This window comes from Panthera onca, chromosome C2, assembly GCF_046562875.1.
Source record: "Panthera onca isolate mPanOnc1 chromosome C2, mPanOnc1 haplotype 2, whole genome shotgun sequence".
Taxonomy (NCBI): domain Eukaryota; kingdom Metazoa; phylum Chordata; class Mammalia; order Carnivora; family Felidae; genus Panthera; species Panthera onca.
Window position 1 is genome coordinate 68,051,992 of NC_138347.1, and position 22,381 is coordinate 68,074,372.

Genomic DNA, 22,381 nt, shown 5'->3' on the forward strand with positions numbered 1-22,381 from the left:
TATGTGTCACAGAAATAACCGAATTTCTTTGTCAATTGCATCATAATGAACTCTCATCAGATATTTAACAATGTCTGTGTCTGAGATTTTGTCATTTATTTTATTTTATTTAAAAATAATTGTTTTAAGTTTGTTTATTCTTGAGAGATAGAGACAGAGCGCAAGCAGGGGAGAGGGGGAGAGAGGGGGGAGACACAGAATCTGAAGCCGGCTCCAGGCTCTGAGTTGTCAGCACAGAGCCCAATGCAGGCCTCAAACTCACGAACTGTGAGATCATGACCTGAGCCAAAGTCAGACACTCAACTGACCAAGACACCCAGGCGCCCCGAGATTTTGTCATTTCTAATTGTTTGTTTTCTCTCACAAAATGTGTTTCTTCTTCAAGGAGATTTATAAAAAGGAATTTGGGGAAAAATACAGGTATTCGACATGTTTAAGATTAATACTAAAATGGGTAAGAATTTCCAGAACTAAAAAGCTGAATTCAAATTGAACAAGAATTAGGAACATAGGATTAAATGAACTAAGGAAGATTATAGTTTTGTGATTCTTGTTGAAAATATTGCTGGTTGTCTAATGTTTGCTCTTCCAGATTAAGGAAACTTTCTCTTAAGATATCTATGATATACAGAAATGTCATAAAGTATTCATTTGTAAACTGAAGCATTTATCTTTTCTCTCTACATAACTCTCCTGAAATTCAAAAACTCTCAGTGAGTATTCTTTATTTCATGACAATTACAATTGTTTGCATAAGTTCAATAAGAATCTGTTCATCTTGTAACAGGTCACCATTGGAAATACTGGTTATTTTGCCAAGGCTTTGACTGGAATGTCATATTTGAGAGTGACATTCATAGACTCAGATATGACCAGACAGGTTTAAGAAACTATGGTTGGCTTTATGAAACATGGAGCCATAAAGCCCCTTGGAAGTGTTGACCTGATACCTTGCTTACAGAGTTCCCAGCGGCTTCACCAGGTGAGTAAAGAAGGTCATTTCCTGGCAGGTGCAGGAACCTCAGGATATCTTGGGGACCTCATGAAGAGGAATTTGCCCAATTCTACAGGTATTGCAGGCCTGCCTGATGGCAGGTATTTGGCTTGGCTTCTGGCCTAGAGAGGCTACTAAAAGTTCAACCTGGAGATTCTTTATAAAAGGTTCCAGAAAAGCAAACTTTAAAAGATCCTCATGATAAATCGCTATTCTTGCTGGGCTTACGTAAATAATTAGGCCAGGTTTGTTAAGACTGGATTTGTTCTACAAATGCATTGGTCTCAATTTGGCTATCTCTGGAAAGGGGGGTTTCTAGAGAGAAAAACTATGTTTCAACAATGCACCATTATGGATATTAAATTCTAGTTATGATTGTCTTTAAATGTTTGTTGTTTGCCTAAACTAGACAACTTGAGGTAAATTTCAGAAAAATTGCCACAGTGTTTCATGCATAGACAATCTTCTGTGTTTGTTATTCTGTAGGGATAATAATAAGACCCCATGGGCATATGAGTGTTTAAACAACTAGAAAACAGGATGGATCTCTAAATATGCAAACCATATCTTCCCTAAACCTGATCTGACAGTTATCAGAAACCTGCCCCTTTCGAAGACTTGGAGGTGGACTTTACAGATATACAACCAAATAGAGGATTCAGTTTCAGGTATCACCCCATGGGTCCATCACTCCAGAGTTAAGAAGGCCAACTCAGGGGAATCCACAACCTGGAGAAGTGATCCAGATCCAATCAACCCGCTTAAACTGACCCTCAAAAAGACACTGGCCCCTGAGATCTCCAGCCCTGCTCCAGCCACACCCCAGAAGCTGGCTGGCCTGTGCACGGCAGAAGCTTGAGGAATCAACGTGTGGACTGAGCCCAGGGGTTCGGATGCAACTCTGCCAGCCCTTGCCCCTTACTGGTGTCATAGCCCTGATCTTGCTTCTTGCTGTTGGACTGAGAGAGACTGCACCAACAAGCTGGACGTGGAACGGATGGCAGACTCCCTGGTAACCTGACAAAGCCAAAAAAACTCCCTGGCAGCAGTGTCCCTCCAAAATAGGCGAGCCCTCAATCTCCTCACTTCAGAAAAAGGAGGGACTTGTATCTTTCTGGGGAAGGAATGTTGCTAATTTGTAAACCAATCAGGAATAGTCAGGACTAAAGTTAAGGAACTCAAGGAAAGAATTCAACATAGGTAACAGGAAAATATCAGTCAGTGGAGAAGATGGGATCTCACAGACTGGGCACCCTGGCTCCCTGCCCTGGCAGGGCCCCTCCTTTCCACAATTTTACTTGTGACCATTGGCTCCTGCATACTAAATACCCTGGTACATTTTATTGAAAACACTGTTGCTCGCCAAACTGCAGCACATATCTTAGCCTTCCCAGAGTACCAACCGCCAGAGCTAAAAAGTAATGCCTAATAAAAGATTTTTAAAAAGGCAGCAAAGGGGGGAATGTTGGGAAAATGAATAAAGTTTTACACCATAAGATGGCCTATGGGACTAAAACAAGCTCTGGTCTCTAGCTTAGAGACCCCTCTTCCAGGTTCTTCTTGCCCTGTTTGCCATGCGTGAAAACTCGCCATAGATATGGAAGCTGACAACTATAAATTACCCTTCCCCCCTTCATTCGGAGCTCAGATCTTTGGAGAAACGGTCCCCTCTGAGCCCGCCAGTGTTAAATAAATCTCGGATCCACCAAGATCTCCGAGTGCCACTTGGTTTTTCTGCCAGCATTCCAGCCTGGTTCCGTAACACTTTCCTCCAAACTTGTCTTCAAATTACAAATCCCCTATTTCCTTGTGTTCCTAATACTTTATACCTATCTTTATTAATACAGATGTGCTATCAAAATCCACTACCTTGGGACTGCATCAACTCCATTCTGTGCCCTGATTGTTGGTTAGGTTCAACAATGGTAAGTACCAGAAAGAGATAGGAAGGTAGGGGAAGCTAGTGGTTGGGGGACTTATTTCCCTTGCTGTCTCTGGAAAGCAGCCATGGCTCCCCTGGAATGGCTCTCTCCTGTAGGTATATGGCTCTTACCAGGTTTGAAGCCGTTGCCTCTGACCCTCCGGCCAACTTAGTAGTCTAAGTTTTAGCAAGTACATTTAGCCCGTGTGATTGATTAACTAAATCTTTCTTGGTATATCTATAGATCATGCATTGTTTCCTAGAAAGACTGGAACCAAACCCTCTTGCACAACCCAGCCCCCACACCAAAACACAACCACTATGAGAACTTCTGTGGCTGGCACCATTGAGTCTGCATGCAACCAAGAAGTGTTACAGGGGCACCTGGATGGTTGAGTCCCACAAGCTTCCGACTTCGGCTCAAGTCATGATCTCATGGTTCCTGAGTTCCAGCCCTGCATCGGGCTCTCTGCTGTCAGCATGGAGCCCCCTTTGGATCCTCTTTGCCCTTCTCTCTCTCTCTCTCTCTGCCCTTCCCTCCACTCGTGCTCTCTCTCAAAAATAAATAAAAATAAAATAAATAAAATAAAATAAAATAAAATAAAATAAAATAAAATAAAATAAAAAAGAATTGCTACAGACTACAGACCACTGTGCTCTCCTTTTACTGATTAACTTCTCTAAAGTTCCTGTAAAAATCTATCGGCCAGGCAGAAACCTTGAGGTAGGTTTTCAGACAAGAGTCTGCCTTCTCCCCAGGTGGTCAGCCTCCTGAATAAAGCTTATATTCCTTTTCAATCAAAACTCCTTTCTTGTGTATTGGCCTTTCTAACCAAGGGCAGTCGAACTTGGGTTCCTGTAACAGGTGTAGAACACACTCCTCCCTTGTCCCTTCAGTCTAGATGGTAAGGGGAGGGTGAGGCTGCTTCAACATTTCTCACCAATTTCTGTTAACCCTTTGCCTCCACCTATATAGGTAATTACTTTATTAAACTCTCTTCGATTACCCATTTTGAGTATACATGTGGCCCGAACCCCTTTTGGAAAGCTCACCTTTAATGTTGTCCTTTCTTTCTTTCTTCCTTTCTTTCTCTTTCTTTCTTTCCTTTTTTTTTTTTTTTTTTTTTTTCCAAGTAGGCTTCCTACCCAACTTGTGGCTTGAACTCCAGACCCTGAGATCAAGACTGGTATGCTCCAGGGACTGAGCCAGCCAGGTGGAAAGTTCACCTTTACAGACACTTTGCTTTTATGACAGACTTACATTTCTTTCTAATGCAAAGAAATTCGAAGAGTATTTCATACTTTGCCTCATTTAATCGCCATGATGATATAAAGTAGCTATGCCCACTGTTAACAGATGCAGTCGACTGGGGTTCCACACCTGACCAATCGCAGAGCTCAGAATCTGGCCACCAAATTTGTGACAGCAATGTCTGTCCCCAATGGATGATATAATCTTTAGGCAGCTGTTCGCAACCTCAAGACCACAAGGAAGGCAGAAGTGCTTTTCACAGAAAAGAAAGTGAAAGAAAAGGCACACGCCGGTTGGGTGGGTCCGGGGTGGTGACAGTGGACCGGCGAAGCTGGGGAGAGCTGCGCTGTGCTTCTCCGGGCCCGGACACGCGAAGAACTTGCGCACCAACTTGTGGCTGTGCGAACAGAGCCCAAGCGATCGGGAGGCCGGGAGGCCGAGGTCGGCGGGGAGCCCGGCAGCCCGACCCGCTTCCTGGCCTCCTTCCTCCGGGAGGATGGTGAGGGGCGCCACGGGCGGGGGTGCGGTGGGCGGCGCGCGACACAGCAGCACCAGGCGTCGCGGAAGACTGCTGGGCCTTCGAACCCTCTCTTCCTAGGGAGGAGCTTACCGCCGCGACTTGTTTCGGAAGAGAGTAGAGTGTCGGGCATCATTTTCCTGGGAATCTTTGGTCTCTTTGCTCTCAAATTTCAAAAGTTCCTTATCAATCAGGGATATTAATCTTTTATCTGTGATAATAATGTTATCACTAATGTTATAACTATTACCTTTCATTTGTCTTCTGAGTTTGCTTATGGTGGCTTTTCCCCCCCATGCAAACGGTTTTTATTTTTATAGGAAAATTTACCAATCTTTTATTTTATTGCATTTGGAATTTGGGGCATATTTTAAAAGCTTTCCTCATCACCCAGGTTATAGTCACGCATTTTATTTGTAATGCTTTATTTTTTACATTTAGATCTTTGATACATTTGGAGTTTATTCTTGTTTATGATTTGAGGAATGGATAAAACTTTTATCTTTTTCCCAAATGGGTATCCACTTGTCCCAGCACTATTTATTAAAAAGATTAGCACTGCTTCAGTAACTTGAGATACAACATTTATCATATACCAGATTTTTATACGTCTTGGGCTGTTTCTAGAACTTCTGTTTTATTCCATTGACATGTTTATTCATCTGCTGCAGAGAGGCTTTGTTATATATTTTAATATCAGGGCTAGCTCCCTTAAGAGCTCTTCCTTCCTGCTGTTTTCCTAGCTATTCTTATGTGCTTATCTTATAAACTTTAGGATTGACTTCTGATTTATGATCACTGTCAAAAAAAAAGCTCATTGGGATTTGTACTGGATTTGCATTAAGCTTATAAATTACAGACAACTGACATCTTGAGATAGTGTTGAGATGTTCTAATCAAGAACAAAGGATATAATTCCATTTGTTTGGGTTTACTTTTGTGTCTTTAAAGAGTGTTTATAGTTTTTTTACATAGAATATTTGTTAAGTTTGTTCCTAAATACTTTATCTCTTTTTTTTTTTTTGCTATTGTAAATGAGATTTTTCATTCATTATATCTTCAATTTGTGTATATGAACGCTATTGACATCCTTTCATTTTTTTTTTTTTAATTTTTTTTTAAAATTTTTTTTTTCAACGTTTTTTATTTATTTTTTGGGGGACAGAGAGAGACAGACAGAGCATGAACGGGGGAGGGGCAGAGAGAGGGAGACACAGAATCGGAAACAGGCTCCAGGCTCCGAGCCATCAGCCCAGAGCCTGACGCGGGGCTCGAACTCACGGACCGCGAGATCGTGATCTGGCTGAAGTCGGACGCTTAACCGACTGCGCCACCCAGGCGCCCCACATCCTTTCATTTTTAAAATTGAGGTACAATTTATATACAGCAAATTTATAATTTTTAGTGTACAGTCTGTTTTTTGACAAATGTACACAATCGTGTAGCAACCACAAGGTATAAAAGATACAAAGACAGAAAGATAGAAAAAAGAGTTTCATCACCCCTGAAAATTCCCACCAGTTCCTTTGGAATCAAGCTCACTCAAGGTGAGTCCCTGGCAAATACTGGTCAGATTTTGGTGCTGATAGTTCCAAAATGTCATATAAGTGGAACCGTACAGCACATAGTCTTTTGAGCCTTGCTTCTTCCACTTAGCATAAGGCAGTTGATTTTCATCCACAGAGCTGGAACTATCACTAATTTGCTATTGCTTTCTAATTTAATTTCACAGTGGTTAAAGAACATGCTTGTGTTATTTGAATCCTTTTAAATTTATATACTGAGATTTGTTTTCTAGACAGAATATGGCTATCTTGATAAATTCTGTGGTCATTGGGTTAAGTGTTCTATTGATGTCAGTTAGATTAGGTTGGTTGAAAGTGTTGTTCAAGTCCTCATATCCTTACTTATGTTATGACTAGTTGTACTATCAGTAATTGAGAAAGGATGCTGAAATCCCCAAGTATAATTACAGATTTATTTCTCCTTGAAGTTCTATCAGTTTGGGCTTCATATATTTTAAAAATCTATTATTAGCTGTACACATACTTAGGATTATTAATTCCTCTTAATGAATCTATTTGTCACTCCAAATGATGTAGAGTAAATGTTCTTATATTTACAAGCATTTATAAATATATAAATATAGAATCTATATATAAATTAATAATATTACAGATTATAGATTACAGATATCACATTATATATAGATATTACATTGTAGATTATAGATATATATTTATATATTATGTATTTATAGAAATATATAAGTATAGAACCTTTATTCTATTACTTTTAGAGTGTTTAAAATTAACATTTAAAAAATTGTGTTAAATTTTTTCAACGCTTATTTTTGAGAGAGAGAGAGAGACAGAGTGTGAGTAGGGGAGGGGCAGAGAGAGAGGGAGACACAGAATCTGAAGCAGGCTCCAGGCTTCAAGCTGCCAGCACAGAGCCCGACGCGGGGCTCCAACTCATGAACCGTGAGATCATGACCTGAGCCGATGTTGGATGTTTAACTGACTGAGTCATGCAGGCGCCCGGTATATGGGTTGTTCTTTCTCTGACTGACTAATTTCACTTAGCATAATACCCTCCAGTTCCATTCACATAGTTGCATTGGCAAGATTTTATTCTTTTTGATTGCCAAGTAATACTCCATTGTATTATATATACCACATCTTCTTTATCCTTTCATCCATTGATGGACATTTGGGCTCTTTCCATACTTTGGCTATTATTGATAGTGCTGCTATAAACATGGGGGTGCAACTGTCCCTTCGAAACAGCACACCTGTATCCCATGGGTAAATACCTAGTAGTGCAGTTGCTGGGTTGTAGGGTAGTTCTATTTTTAGTTTTTTGAGGCACCTCCATACTGTTTTCCAGAGTGGCTACAACAGCTTGCATTCCCACCAACAATGCAAAAGAGATCCTCTTTCTCCGCATCCCTGCCAACATCTGTTGTTGGCTGAGTTGTTAATGTTAGCCATTCTGACAGGTGTAAGGTGGTATCTCATTGTGGTTTTGATTTGTATTTCCCTGATGATGAGTGATGTTGAGCATTTTTTCATGCATTGGTTGGCCATCTGGATGTCTTCTTTGGAGAAGTGTCTCTTCATGTCTTTTGCCCATGTCTTCACTGGATTATTTGTTTTTTGGGTGTTGAGTTTGATAAGTTCTTTGTAGATTTTGGATACTAACCCTTTATCTGATATGTCATTTGCAAATATCTTCTCCCATTCTGTTGGTTGCCTTTTAGTTTTGCTGATTGTTTCCTTCACTGTGCAGAAGTGTTTTATTTTGATGAGGTCCCAGTAGTTCATTTTTGCTTTTGTTTCCCTTGCCTCCGGAGCCATGTTGAGTAAGAAGTTGCTGCAGCCAAGATCAGAGATTTTTGCCTGCATCACATCATCTATTCTTAATTTAGAACTGTTTAGCTTTATAATTACTACTTAAAGATACATTTTTAAAAATTGGGCAGAGGATACAGAAAGTTCCCATATACCACCTGGCCCCCCTCAATTTCCCCCACTATCAACATCTCACACCAGAGTGGTACACTTGTTACAATTGGTGAGTCTACATTAACATGTTATTATCACTCAAAGTTCATAGTTTACATTAGAGTTTACTCTTGGTATACTACATTCTATGATTTTTGACAAATGTTTAGTAACATATATCCACCATTATGGTACCATACAAAAGAGTTTCACTGCCTTAAAAATCTTCTGTACTCTGCTATTCATCTTTCCCTCTCCTCTAATCTCCAGTACCCACTGCTTTTTTTTTTTTTTTTTTTTTTTTTACTGTTTCCATAGTTTTGCCTTTTCCAAAACATTATTTAGTTGGAATCATTTGTTAGCCTTTTCAGATTTGGCTTGTTTCACATAGTAATATACATTTAAGTTTCCTCCATGTTTTTTTTTAATTTTTTTTTAATGTTTATTTATTTTTGAGACAGAGAGAGACAGAGCATGAATGGGGGAGGGTCAGAGAGAGGGAGACACAGAATCTGAAACAGGCTCCAGGCTCTGAGCTGTCAGCACAGAGCCTGACACGGGGCTCGAACTCACGGACTGCGAGATCATGACCTGAGCCGAAGTCGGCCGCTTAACTGACTGAGCCACCCAAGCGCCCCAAAGTTTCCTCCATGTTTTTAATGGCTTGAGAGCTCATTTATTTTTAGCACTGAATAATATTCCATTGTCTGGCTGTACCAATGTTTATTTATCCATTTACCTATTGTAGAAGAACATCTTAGTTGCCTCGAAGTTTTGGCAGTTATGAATAAAGTTACTATATCCAGAATTTCTGGTATACTTCCTATAACATCATCTATTCTTTTTTTCCCCCATAATATTATTATTTTTTTATTTTATTTTTTATTTTTTTTAATTTACATCCAAATTAGTTAGCATATAGTGCAACAATGATTTCAGGAGTAGATTCCTTAGTGCCCCTTACCCACTTAGCCCATCCTCCCTCCCACAACCCCTCCAGTAACCCTCAGTTTGTTCTCCATATTTATGAGTCTCTTATGTTTTGTCCCCTTCCCTGTTTTATATTATTTTTGTTTCCCTTCCCTTATGTTCATCTGTTTTGTCTCTTAAAGTCCTCATATGAGTGAAGTCATATGATTTTTGTCTTTCTCTGACTGACTAATTTCACTTAGCATAATACCCTCCAGTTCTATCCACATAGTTGCAAATGGCAAGATTTCATTCTTTTTGATTGCAGAGTAATACTCCATTGTATATATACAGTACATCTTCTTTATCCATTCATCCATTGATGGACATTTGGGCTCTTTCCATACTTTGGCTATTGTTGATAGTGCTGCTATAATCATGGGGGTGCATGTGTCCTTTCGAAACAGCACACCTGTATCCCTTGGATAAATGCCTAGTAGTGCAATTGCTGGGTCGTAGGGTAGTTCTATTTTTAGTTTTTTGAGAAACCTCCATACTGTTTTCCAGAATGGCTGCACCAGCTTGCATTCCCACCAACAATGCAAAAGAGATCCTCTTTCTTCACATCCTCGCCAACATCTGTTGTTGCCTGAGTTGTTAATGTTGGCCATTCTGACAGGTGTAAGGTGGTGTCTCATTGTGGTTTTGATTTGTATTTCCCTGATGATGAGTCAAAATCTTATTTAATTAATTTAAGTCCATTAGATTGAATGTCTTAGTGTTCTGGCCTAAACTAAGTTGTCATACTCAGATTAATTACTCCTAGAAGAGAAGAAGGCAACTAGGATCGTAGACATGGTAAATCACTCATCACTGGCAGAGGCTATTGATTGATATTTGAGTATTATTTACCTAAAATGTTCAGTGATACACTGTTGGATGATAATATTTGCCCATTTTAAAATCAGGTTGTTTTCTTATTGTTGAATTGTAAGAGTTCTTTATATTTTTGGATAACAGCTTTTTTTTTTTTTTATCAGTTCTGTCTTTTGCAAATATTTTGTTCCAGGCTGTGGAAAGATGCATTTTAAAGTGTAGCAGGCCAAAGTCCCTTATCATTTCATTTGGTATTATCTTGTTTTTTAAGTTATATTTGCTTCCATTTTGTCAAATTTTATAATTTATCATGTTGGTATCTTTTAAATTTTTTTAAATGTTTTTATTTATTTTTGAGACAGAGAGAGACAGAGCATGAGCAGGGGAGGGGCAGAGAGAGAGGGAGACACAGAATCCGAAGCTGGCTCCAGGCTCTGAGCTCTCAGTACAGAGCCTGATGCAGGGCTCAAACTCAAGACTGTGAGATCATGACCTGAGCTGAAGTCGAACGCTTAACCAACTGAGCCACCCAGGTGCCCCAAGGATTTAGGATTTTTAACACCTGAAATTTGGGGGCACACATTCTCTCCGTAGCATTTGTGAACAAGTTTTTGTGTGGGCATAGGTTTCATGTCTCTTGGGTATATTCTTATCTGGGAGTAAAATGTCTGGGTCATAAGGTAATTCTAACTTTTCGAGGAACTGCAAAAGTATTTTCCAAAGTGATCGTATCATTTTATAGTCCCATGGTATGAGGGTATGTCAAGGTATGAGGGTTCCAATTCCTCCACATCCTTGCCAACATTTGTTATTGTCTGTCTTTTTAAATTTTAGTTATTCTAGTGGGTGTGGAGTAGTACCTCATTTCAGTTTTGATTTGCATTTTCTTAATGACTAACAATTGAACATTTTATTATGTCTTTATTGGCCATATATATATCTTTCTTGGAGAGGTATCTGTTCAAATCCTTTGCCTATTTTTAAATTGGATTATTTGCTTTTTTATTATTGAGTTGTAAGAGTTCTTTATATATTCTAGATACGAGTCCCTTATCAACTCTGATTTACAAATATTTTTTCCCATTTTATGGATTGTCTTTTCATTGTCTTCATGGTGTTGATGATTTTAAAATTTTTTCATAATATGTGGTTGTAGTATTTATAAAGAATGACTGTTTTGGATATCTTTTCCTTTCTATATTTATCCTCATTTCTTTTCACCACCTTATTTTGATGACCAGGAAGAATTCTGAAAAATATATCAAAAATAGAAGTGGTAACGGAGCACATTTTTAGTTTTTGTTTTATTTTGTTTTTCACATTTCTAAGGAGAGTGACTGTCATGTTTCTTCACTGTGAATACTGTTAACTTCTGAGTTCAGAGTAAGCCTCTTTATCATGCTTAAAGTTCCTTTATTTCTCTTTCAAGGGTTAAAAACAGTGAAAAATGAAAGCAATAGTCTCTATTCTCCCCATAAATGTCTACCCCATACCCAGTCTTCTTTGTGAATGTGTAGTATTTTTGTACTTTGGTTATCTGTAGATTGCCCTTTCATTATGCAGTAACAGGAACTTCTTTCTTTTCAGTAACAAGTTATAGCTCTAGTAATTTATGTCAGTGGATGAGCACCATCATTTATTGTCATGTTTGTGTGGTTTTTTTTTTCCTTGTGATTTGGTGAGAAGATCTGACCTTACAAAGAATAATATTTAATTTTACATGATCATTTAGCCAGAGTTACTATTTTCTTTTCCTTTATTTCCTCCTTCCTTCCTTCCTTCCTTCCTTTCTTTCTTCTTTCCTTGCCTTTTCTTTCTTTCTTTCTTTCTTTCTTTCTTTCTTTCTTTCTTTCTTTCTTTCTTATAAGGCAATGAGTGAAATCTATTTTCTTCCAAAACATCAGAAAGTAATATAAAGGCCAAAGCCTTTCTAACATCTTAAACATATCTGTCTCCTTAAAAATTGCTAAGTTGGAAGACCTCAGTATAAAAGTAATACTTTTCAGAAGAGTGGATAAAATGGATGAAATGGAAGAGGATGAAATAGAGGAGTTTTCAAAATACCCTTTACAAGCCTCCATTTTGATTGTATTTCACAATATCTAAGACACCATGCCTGAGAATGTGCTCTCCTTGCTTGTGGAGTTGATTAGTGGCTGGTCAGAAGCCAATGGTGACTTCAGGGTGGAAATAATACCCAATATTAAAGTTGCTGTCATGACTTTTCTCAAAAATACTGGTAAGACAGACAATATCTTTTAACCTTTCATTTGCGAATTGTGTTTGTATCCTACTTTGAGATTCTAGACATCTCACAGTGGGTTTTGTTTAAAAGTTGTGCTCTTTCTAACTCCCAGTAAGACAATTGCAAAGGATTATGTATTATTATTTCCGGTACTCCTAATAACTAGCATTTATCAAGTGCTTTGCTCTATGCTAAGCACTGTGCTAAATTTTTACTTGCTTCTTCTTAAAACATATAGCACTATGAGATAGGTACTGTTATTACTGCCATTTTACAGATAAAGAAATCTAGGTTTAGAGAGAATTAAATGATTTGGTCACAGTCACACTGCTAGTAACATTCTGACTTCTGAGTGTATTTTTTTTCTTTCCTTTTTTTACTTTAGAGAGAGACCATGAACAGGGGAGAGGGGCAGAAGGAGAGAGAGAGTGAGAAAGAGAGAGGGAATTCCAAGTAGGCTCCATGCTCAGCACAGAGCCTGACACAGGGCTCGATCCCTTGACACTGGGATCATGACCTGAGCCAAAATCAAGAGTTGGACACACAACTGACTGAGTCATCCAGGCACCCCCTGAGTGTATTTTCTTAACCACTGTGACTATGCCCTCAAATTTCCTATGAGCATAAACAAATTTATTCTTATGACAATGACATGTCCAAATAGAGACCAAGATATGGTGAAATTGGTGGGGGGGGGGGGCAGAGAGAAATTAGAGTGAAGAAACAATATCATATTATAATCATTATTATTATCAGCTTACACAATGGCTGCACATACTTGATTTCATTTAGAGAGATAGCTGTTGATACATGTTCCCAAAATGGTCTTAAGTGGAGGCCAGTGTGCACTCATGCATTCTCAGTAAGCAACGTGGGATAGGTTGAAGTTGATACTGTGAAATTTAACTTTATGTAGAAATATAGTATCTAAATTTTAATTCTTAGTTATGGCCTCTAAATCAAGTTACTATTTAAAATCTGTTTTCTTTTGCCATGAAATGAGATTATAGTACCAATAAACTGATTTTTATTTGTAGATGACAAGGCATTTGTTAATGTTTGTGTCAGACACTATAGAATTCAGCAATTTCAGATTTTCCCAAGACTTCTGGAACTGACAAGAACCATTAGGATTGAAAATCTGCCACCTCATGTTGATAAAATTACATAACAATTTTCTTGGAAAACCCCACAAATGGAGGAGAAGGAGTAACCAATGCACAGCTTTTCCCAGAGAAGAGTTCAGCCCTGGTTGAGTTTTCTGACTACCAAGGTAATTGATTCTCTTCTTTCTAAATCTTTACAGTTATTATTAACCATTTCATGCACAAATGAAGTCAAATTAGAAGCCACACAAGTGGTTAGGAAAACCATCAAAGCCACCCATTCTTACTGGAATATGCCATGAATTAACTCAAGGCTTTGAATAGGTCTTTGTGAAGACCTAGATGAAAGAATTGTTTTTTGTGCAGTAAAAAAAAAAAAAAAAAAAAAAAAAAAAACCAGAAAACAAAAACTTCTCTTGACCTCAATTTCTCTGCAGTTACTGCTTCATTTTTGGTTTCCCTTTGCAGAAAAATTTCTCAGGTGAGTTTGTCATTACTCATCCCCATTTTCTCTCCTCTTACTCTTTCTCAAATCCATCCGAGAGGAGGCTTTACCCCCACTATTCCATCAAAATTGCTCTCGTCAAGGTCAGCAATGACCTCCTAAACTAAATTCACGAACCAGTTTTCAGGCTTAATTTTACTTGATCTCTTCATAGCATTTGACTCAATGATAAATAACTCTCTCCTTCTAAGTGCATTTTGTTCACTTGCTGCTAGGATGCCACACTTTGTTCTCCTACCTCGGTAGCTGCTAATTCTCATTCTTCCTTCATTTTACCTTTTCTTCAACTTTTAATTTAGAGCTCGGTTCTTTACTTCTTTTTGTCTACACTCAGTTCCTTGGAGATCTGGTGGCTTTAAATACTGTCTATGTATCCATGACTTTCAATTCATGTCTCCAGTCAAGACTCTCTCATAAACTCCAATGTCAGTTTTCACTGCTAGTAGACCTATTCACCTGGTTGCCTAAAAGTATGTGACATAAATATAACATGTCCAAGACAAAACTCCCAGTCCTTCTCACCTTATGCCACCAACCTGCATTATCCACAGGCTTTCCCATCTCAGTTGATAGCAGTTCCATCCTCCTAGTGATGAGGGAGCTTGAGGCAGGCTGAGGGCAAAATACAGACTAGCACACACCACACACACACCCTAGGTGGGACATGTGTGATATTCCTCAGGCACTGCTGGCTACCCTAGGACAAAGGAGAGGAAAGAAAACAAATGACTAACTGATAGAAACCACAGTCATATAGGACGTGGGTCTCCATCAGTTTACAAATATCTTGGTAAATTACAAGAAAAAGGCAATCTTGTCAATAGACTAATCTCCAGAAACCTATAGACTCTGTTTCCTGGAGCCCCAGCATCACCCCTCAGTAGTGATATGGGAAACAAAGGCAAGAAGAAAATGGCAGGTAAAATTGAATATCCTCATAAGTGGCAGCCCATTGACAAATACTTAAGGCAAATACAGAGTGTAGCATTTCTCCTGGAACCCCCTACCATCCTAATGTTAATGCCTTAGTAGAGGGAAAACAAAGCTTGACAATAGCAAGGCCTCAGGTATCTTAGGAGTCCTCTTTAGCATATCAAAGTCCCTCTGGAGACCTCCCTTTTGACTTTACGTCCCCAACTCAATAGTATAAAACCAGCCATTCTTCACAACCCCAGTGCAGCTCTTTCTGCCTATGGGTCCTGTCCCTGTGCTTTAATAACATCACCTTTTGCACTGAAGACGTCTTCAAGAATTCTTTCTTGGTCATTGGCTCCAGCCCTCTTTCCCCCCCCCTCCCCCCCACCCGCCCCCACACTTAACCCCCAAAACTCATCATTTTTTGCTCAGGCCAAAACCTGGGAGTCTCTCATATCCCACACCTAGTCTTAGGAAATCCTGTTCACTCTAGCTTCAAGATGTATTCATAATCTGATCACTTCTCAAAGAGCATGATAAGAATTTGGAAAATTAAATGAACCATTTTAAAGGTAGTAACAAACTCCCAAAGAGCTTATGCCACAGAGTAGTTTATATTTTAGATAATATGACTAAATAAATACCATTATTAATGGCCATATTTCACCTGCACATCCCCTCCTAACTATGATCCTTAGGAAGAGTTGCTAAAGCCAAAAAATATCCCTGAAACTGTAGGTGGAGATAGAAGGCTGGGGGATGGAAATGAATGAGGTCAAGAGAAGAGAAGCAAAGATTAGGATCTTTCTCACATAGCTTGGAAGGAAACCAGTCAAGCAGGAAAGCCAAAAATTGAGATCCTCTCTAGAAAGAAAAGGAGCTTAACTTTCAATAGTGGTTTAAGAAGCTAATAGTCTTAGGACTAGACTGAAATAATATCTGATTCTTCATATAGCAATGAATTGATACCACTGGACATTGTTTTTAATGTTTATTTATTTTTGAGACAGAGAGAGACAAAGCACGAGCGTGGGAGGGGCAGAGAGAGGAAGACACAGAATCTGAAGCAGGCTCCAGGCTCCGAGCTGTCAGCATAGAGCCCGACATGGGTCTTGAACCCACGAACCGTGAGATCACGACCTGAGCTGAAGTCTGACACCTGACCATTGGAGCCACTCAGGCACCCCACACCACTGGACATTTTTAATTGGCACTTTATGAGAAGACAAATGTTTAGTGTGGGTATCCCTCACCTGGCAGACGTCTACATTTAAAACGGTGTAATTCTTAGGACTCATACTAACCTCTCAAAGTTGCAAAATATGAAGGTCCCATCTCTCTTGCTTACTTGTCACCTAGTCCTTAGCTAGTGTTGACATCTGAAGAGCTTTTTTTTTTTTAACAGTTAATTATGGTTATACTCTGGTAAATGGCTAGTGGCTAAGCACAGTCAATGTCTCGAGATAATGTGCAAGTTGGGTTAGCTAAAAGCCTGAGTCTGCACTCCAACCATTGTGAGCTAAAGAAGCCATCAGGAGAGGCAGAGTGATATAGGGTGTAGTGCAGCATTTTACAAACTTTTTGTAAACCATGGGGCACCATAAAAATATCTCAACCCATACCTTATGTAAAAACAAAAACATTTGTTGCAATTTGGAAAAAAAGTTTTGCCGCAACATGCATTTCTTGCTAAGGAACTGTTATACTCTGTTTTCTATTATATTCTGTTTTGTTTTTGTTTGGTTGGGTTTTGAGGCTTTTGTTGTTGTTTATATTTTTTTGTTAAGACCCTTAAAATTCATATTGTTGCATAGTTATCAGAGGTTGGCATTCAGCAATGACTTTGACACAAAGGATTAGGGGGTAGGGGTTTTAACCTTATCTCCTCTGTCTCCACCAGCCTGCCTCTTCAAGCCATCCTAAATAAGCATACGGTCTGTGTTAGTTTTCTATTGCTCCATACCAAATTTAGTGGCTTTACATAGCAACCATTTATTATCCTACTTTCTGAGGGTGAGGAATTTGGGAGCAGCTTAACTGGGTGATTCCAGATAAGGATCTCTCATGAGGTTGCTATCAACCTGTTATTTGGGGCTGCAGTTATCTGAAGGCTTGATGGGGACTGGAGAGTTTCTTCTAGGCTCACTCACATAACTGCTGCCAGAGGCCTCACTTCCCTGCCTTGAGGGCCTTTCCATAGGGTTGTTCGTGATGTGGCAGCTGGCTGCCCCCAGACTGAGTTATCTGAGAGAGAGAGGGTGGCAGGGGAGGGGGCAAGGGCTATAGTGCCTTTTGTCATCTAGCGTCAGAAGTGACACAGCATCACTTGTGCCATATTCTGTTGGTCACAGAGACCAACTTTGATACAAGATGGAAGGAAGTTATAGAAAGGCATGATTATCAGGGATCATTGGTGCCATCTTACTTACACAATCCAAGGAAATACAGCTTTAAGACAAGTTCCACATACTGCCCCCTACTTCTAGCCAGATTGTCACTCCTAAGCCTTCTATATAGAAATAGAGCATCACTGGCCTTTAGAATCCCAAAGATACGTATTTAAATTCTAGAATTTACTAGCTGGATAGTGATAGCAATGTCACTTCCTTACTCTGTTTCCTCATTTAAAATGGGTATAAAACCTATCTCACAGGGTCGTTATGAAGATTAAGTAGGATAATATTTGTACACTGCCTGACACAAACCAGGTATTCAATAAATAAAGTTATTATAACTATCAAATTAGGAAAGAATGGAAAGCATAAGTTACTAATTTGATGGGAAATAATAGATATGAATTGTGTTCTAGATAAATGTAGGTCTCAGCTGCTACAGGATAAAGTGCTATTATTAAGTGATGTTTGAATAGTTCGGTGTCCTTCATTCTGATACTGTTATCACCTCTGACATAAAAGTACTGTAATAAACTATTTCTACTGGGTAACATGTATTTGAAAATAGGCTAGTCAGGGCACCTGGGTGGCTGAGTCGGTTAAGCATCCAACTCCTGGTTTCGGCTCAGGTCAAGATCTTAGGGTCATGAGATGGAGCCCCACAGCAAATTCTTTTTCTCCCTCTCTCTCTGCCCCCCATCACTCCTGCACACCTGTGTGCTCTCTTTCTCTCTAAAAAAAAAAAGGAAGGAAGGAAGGAAGGAAGGAAGGAAGGAAGGAAGGAAGGAAGGAAGGAAAAGAAATAGGCTAATGAATTTAATTTAGAGAAAAATCTCCCCTGCCCCCGCAAAAAGAAAAATGGTTGTCTTAGATGTAAAATCACATCCCTAAGTGATGGTCCATCTTCTGCTTGGCTGGGAACTCATTGTCCCCCAAGTTGACCCATTCTTCCTTAGGACAGTTCTAATTATTAAAAAAATTTAGCAGCATATGAAGCCCAAATATGTTTTACTTATTAGTCCTTGTTATTCCTTTTAAAGTTGTAGAAATAAATCCTTTATAAGATAACCCTTCAAATGTTTAATGACAACTATTACGTGCAGCTCCCTTCATCTACTTATTATCTGTACTTCTGCAAGTTAAATATATTCAGTTCCTCTTATATATCCTCATGTGATGTGGTTTTGAATCCTTTTACAGCATCAGTTTCCCTCTTCAGAACACCATAGCTAGTTTTCATAATCCCTTTGCAATGTTTGGCACCTTAAACTAAGTACCATACCCCAGGTATTGCCTATTTTTACCAGTCAAAAGTAGAATAGGGTTATTTATTCACCATACATATTCTTGTTACTATGTTTTTTTTTTTTTTAATTATAGCCTCAAATCTCATTACTACCCTTTTAAAGATGAATGGACTTTATTTTTAGAACAATTTTAGGTTTATAGAAAAATTAAGCAGAAAGTAAGGAGAATTCCTCCTACCCCTAGTTTTCCCTAGTATTAACATCTTGCATTAGTGTGGTACATTTGCTACAATTGATGAAAGCGTATTGCTACATTATTATTAACTAAATTCCATCACATTAGAGCTCACTCTTAGTGTTTGATGCTTCTCTGGGTTTTGACAAATGCATAATGTCATGTGTCCTCAATTATAGTTTCATACAGAATAATTTCAGTGCCCTGAAAATCCCCTGTGCTCACCTATTCACCCTTCCCTTCCTCCTCCAAACTGCAAGCAGCCACTGATATTTTTACTGTCTCCACAGTTTTGTCTTTTCAAAAATGTCATGTAGTTGGAATCATATAATATGTAGTCTTTCAGATGGGCTCCTTTGCTTAGCAACAGGCATTATATTTCCTCTATGCCTTTTTGTAGCTTCATAGCTCATTTCTTTTATCTCTGAATCATATTCTGTTTTATGGAGGCATCATATCCATTATGTATCCATTCATTTATTGAAGGACACCTTGGTTACTTCCAAGTTTGGGCAATTATGAATAAAGCTATATTGCTACTATAAACATTCATTTACAGGTTTTGTGTGGACATAAGTTTTCAAGTTATTTGGATAAATACCATAAAGTACAAATGCTGGATCATATGGTAAAAGTATGTTTAGTTTTGTAAGAAATTGCCAGACTGTCTCCAAAGTGGCTGTACCATTTTGCATTCCCATCAGCAATGGATGAGAGTTCCTACTGCTCCATGTGCTTCCCAGCATTTGGTGACTTTTTTTTTTTCTTCTTCTTTCTTTTTTTTTTTTTTTACACTTATTTTTACTTTGAGAGACACAGAGATACCACGAGTTGGGGAGGAGCAGAGAGAGGGAGACAGAATCCCAAGCAAGCTCTGCTGTCAGCACGGAGCCTAATGCGGGGCTCGAACTCATGAAACTGTGAGATCATGACCTGAGCCAAAATCAAGAGTCAGTTGTTTAACCGAGTGAGCCACCCAGGTGCCCCCTTTTTTCCTTCTTAAACACAGCTACATCACTGTTGATTTATACAGAATTTACTGTCAACCGAAATCCCTTAGATGTTTTTATACTAGCTGCTAAGCCACACTTTCTTTCTCCCAAACTTGTGCAGTTATTCTTTGGACTTTTCTTACTGCCCTTCCTTTCTTTTGGTGCTTCTCCAAAAGTCCTGGGGTCTCTTTTATTTATTAGGTTCTTTCATAATTCAACTGCTATAGGTATTGCTGTGAAGGACTCACAACCTTCTCCAGAGAGATTGCCTTCAGGAGACTAAAGGCCTGGGAACTGGAGGTATCTGGGAGTTTACATTCATCACCCAACCAGGATGACCTGTAGACAATAACTGACTGGTATGAGGTTCTAAAACCCAGCTCCCTGTCTCAAGGTTGGGATAACACCATAATGCAATTTATATACTCCAGAGCTCCTTGCAGGATTAGCAGAAGCCAGGCTTAACCTGAACCACATTCTCTGTCTTTGTCTCTCACATCCTACAGGTTTTTCCTGAGGGTACAACTTTAATAATTCACATGAATCCTCATCTCAGGCTCTGCTTCTAGGGAATCTGGACTAATTTTATGAATTTTTTTTATTACAGCATGCAATTGTTTTTAACTATTTTTGACTATTACAACTATTCCTTTAAAAATGGTATTGGCTTTACTTCTAACAGTTCATTTTTAATTGCTCATGCATTATTGTTTGTATTTATTGAATCTTTAAGAGCCAAGTTTGTTTGTTTGTTTATTTTTTCAGAAAAAAAATCACCTCCCCAATATTGTAATGAATGTCAATGGGAATACCAGATTAATTGTACAGACCTTCACTACAAAGTAAACATGAATGGAATAGATCTATTTCATTCAGTGCGAATTGGGTCCATTGCATTCATGAATGTCACATCTTTCATTGAGCTGCCTGACAGTGGTGGTACCATTTTAGGGAGATATACTATATTGCAGAGTCTCATTAGTACCAGGATTTCTTTTTGTGCCAAAGATTTTGTCTGAATACCTACCTTTTGCTTTTTCTTTTTTTAGTGGTGGACACCTACTTGGCCAAAAAGCTTGTCTTCAATGAAAGGCCCATTACTGTGTTTCCATATTATGTGACTTTGGGCGTAGCCTTATATGGAAAGGAGAAGCCCCTGAGAAAGTTGCTAGCACCATTTTGGGTGGCTCTGCATCCTCTCATATGGAAGATCATGCAGAAGAAGCATCGCCTGATTGGAATGATAAATTATAAAAGGGGAAGGTGACACTCTGAGGTAACATGGCACCAAGTCAACTGTAAGAGGCTAGAGGTAACATTCAGGTCTGCGACCACTGAACTCACTCAAAGAAGAACAAAGATCAATGTCATCAAGACTTGGAAAGAGGACATTTCCAAAAACTTCTGCCATATCATCTTTAAATGTAAAGTCACCGAGTTGAATATGAAACCAGCAGTATGTGAAGACATAAAAAACAGCATAGAGGATGATAGGACTTCAACTGAGTCTCATATAGTCAAGGAAGTGGTCATAATAACAGGTTGTTTGTAGGATGTGAAAAGAATTTAACACAAGACACCAATCATAACATTGAAAAGGAAAAAAAATTTGATAGAGAATGTGGCTGGTTCTTCTGAAAGGTTTTCTAGTCTTCATATCAGTGCTTTGAAAAAGTCTATACCCGAGGAATTCTCAGGGTGGGAGATCGAGGTCATTCTTTTGTTTGTTTGTTTGTTTCAAGTTTTTATTTAAATTCTAGTTAGTTAACAGAATGTAATGTTGGTTTCAGGAGTAGAATTAGGCAATTCATCATTTACATATAACATCTATTGCTAATCACAACAAGGGCCCTTCTTAATACCCATTTATCCCACCGCTCACCAGGGTGGGAGGTCATTGATAATGCTTGCAGCAAGCATACCACAGTACATGCAGGAGAGTATAAAAAATGAAATTCTTGATCAAGTGAAGAGGACTGTTCAAGCCCATTTCCAGTCCTTCTGGAGTTTCCTATTTGTTATAGAAAGTAGAGTGTGGAAAATTCTCTAAGATTATTTTAAGCAAAGAAAAGTCACATCCTTTTTGAGTTAGATCAGGCATGGAAAATACATTTCATTTCATGGGTTACCTCTGATCAAACGACAGTTGTTGCCTGGAGCTCTGCGTTGAGCAAGATTCTGAAACTATCTGCATTGATTGAAAAAGAGTGTTGATACCAATTAATGTCTGTGACAGATGTGGATGACAAGGTTTATGGGATGGGGTGGTGATGTATCCCATGTTTTTACCATTGGTAAGTGTGACAATACCGTCAGGCAGATCAGCTCCTCTTGCAGATTCTGTGAAGGGCAGATTCAAGGATTGTGTCCTTACAGCTAATAATTTGACTTTAAGTAGGTGGTTTCATCTCTTTGTACACCGGTCACCCCCTCCCCCCCCCATGAAGTTTCTGTACTGGATGATCTGTGATGACCCTTTAAATTCTAAAATTCTATGACTGATGAATAGTCAAGTTATAAATGCGTTGTTGTGGAGAACTAAGGGGTGTTTCTTAGTTTGGGTTCCCTCAGAAGAGAACCTGAGACAGGATTCAAGTGCAAATGATCTAAATAGGGAAGTAAAAGATACTGATGGTGTGTTTTCAAATCCATTACCACTAATCTCACTGGGGAAACTCAGAGTGAGGCCTACCTGGAAGGCAAGGTTGCTGGGGTGGTTTTACAGGAACTCCTATCAATCATTGGATGAGGACTTGAGAGGGGGTGGT

At 38.9% G+C, this 22,381-nt stretch overlaps 2 long non-coding RNA genes across 2 annotated transcripts; both read left to right on the top strand.

The window, feature by feature from the left end:
- The first annotated feature begins 1,442 nt into the window (after window positions 1–1,442).
- On the top strand, window positions 1,443–3,459 carry LOC144617420 (uncharacterized). The gene is made up of 3 exons (XR_013557933.2): window positions 1,443–2,327; window positions 2,842–2,919; window positions 3,160–3,459. It is a non-coding gene; the product is annotated as an uncharacterized LOC144617420 (long non-coding RNA).
- Window positions 3,460–4,071: 612 nt separating this feature from the next.
- Window positions 4,072–20,654, top strand: LOC132684300 (uncharacterized). The gene is made up of 4 exons (XR_013557934.2): window positions 4,072–4,666; window positions 11,947–12,214; window positions 13,258–13,493; window positions 15,757–20,654. It is a non-coding gene; the product is annotated as an uncharacterized LOC132684300 (long non-coding RNA).
- Window positions 20,655–22,381: the final 1,727 nt, after the last annotated feature.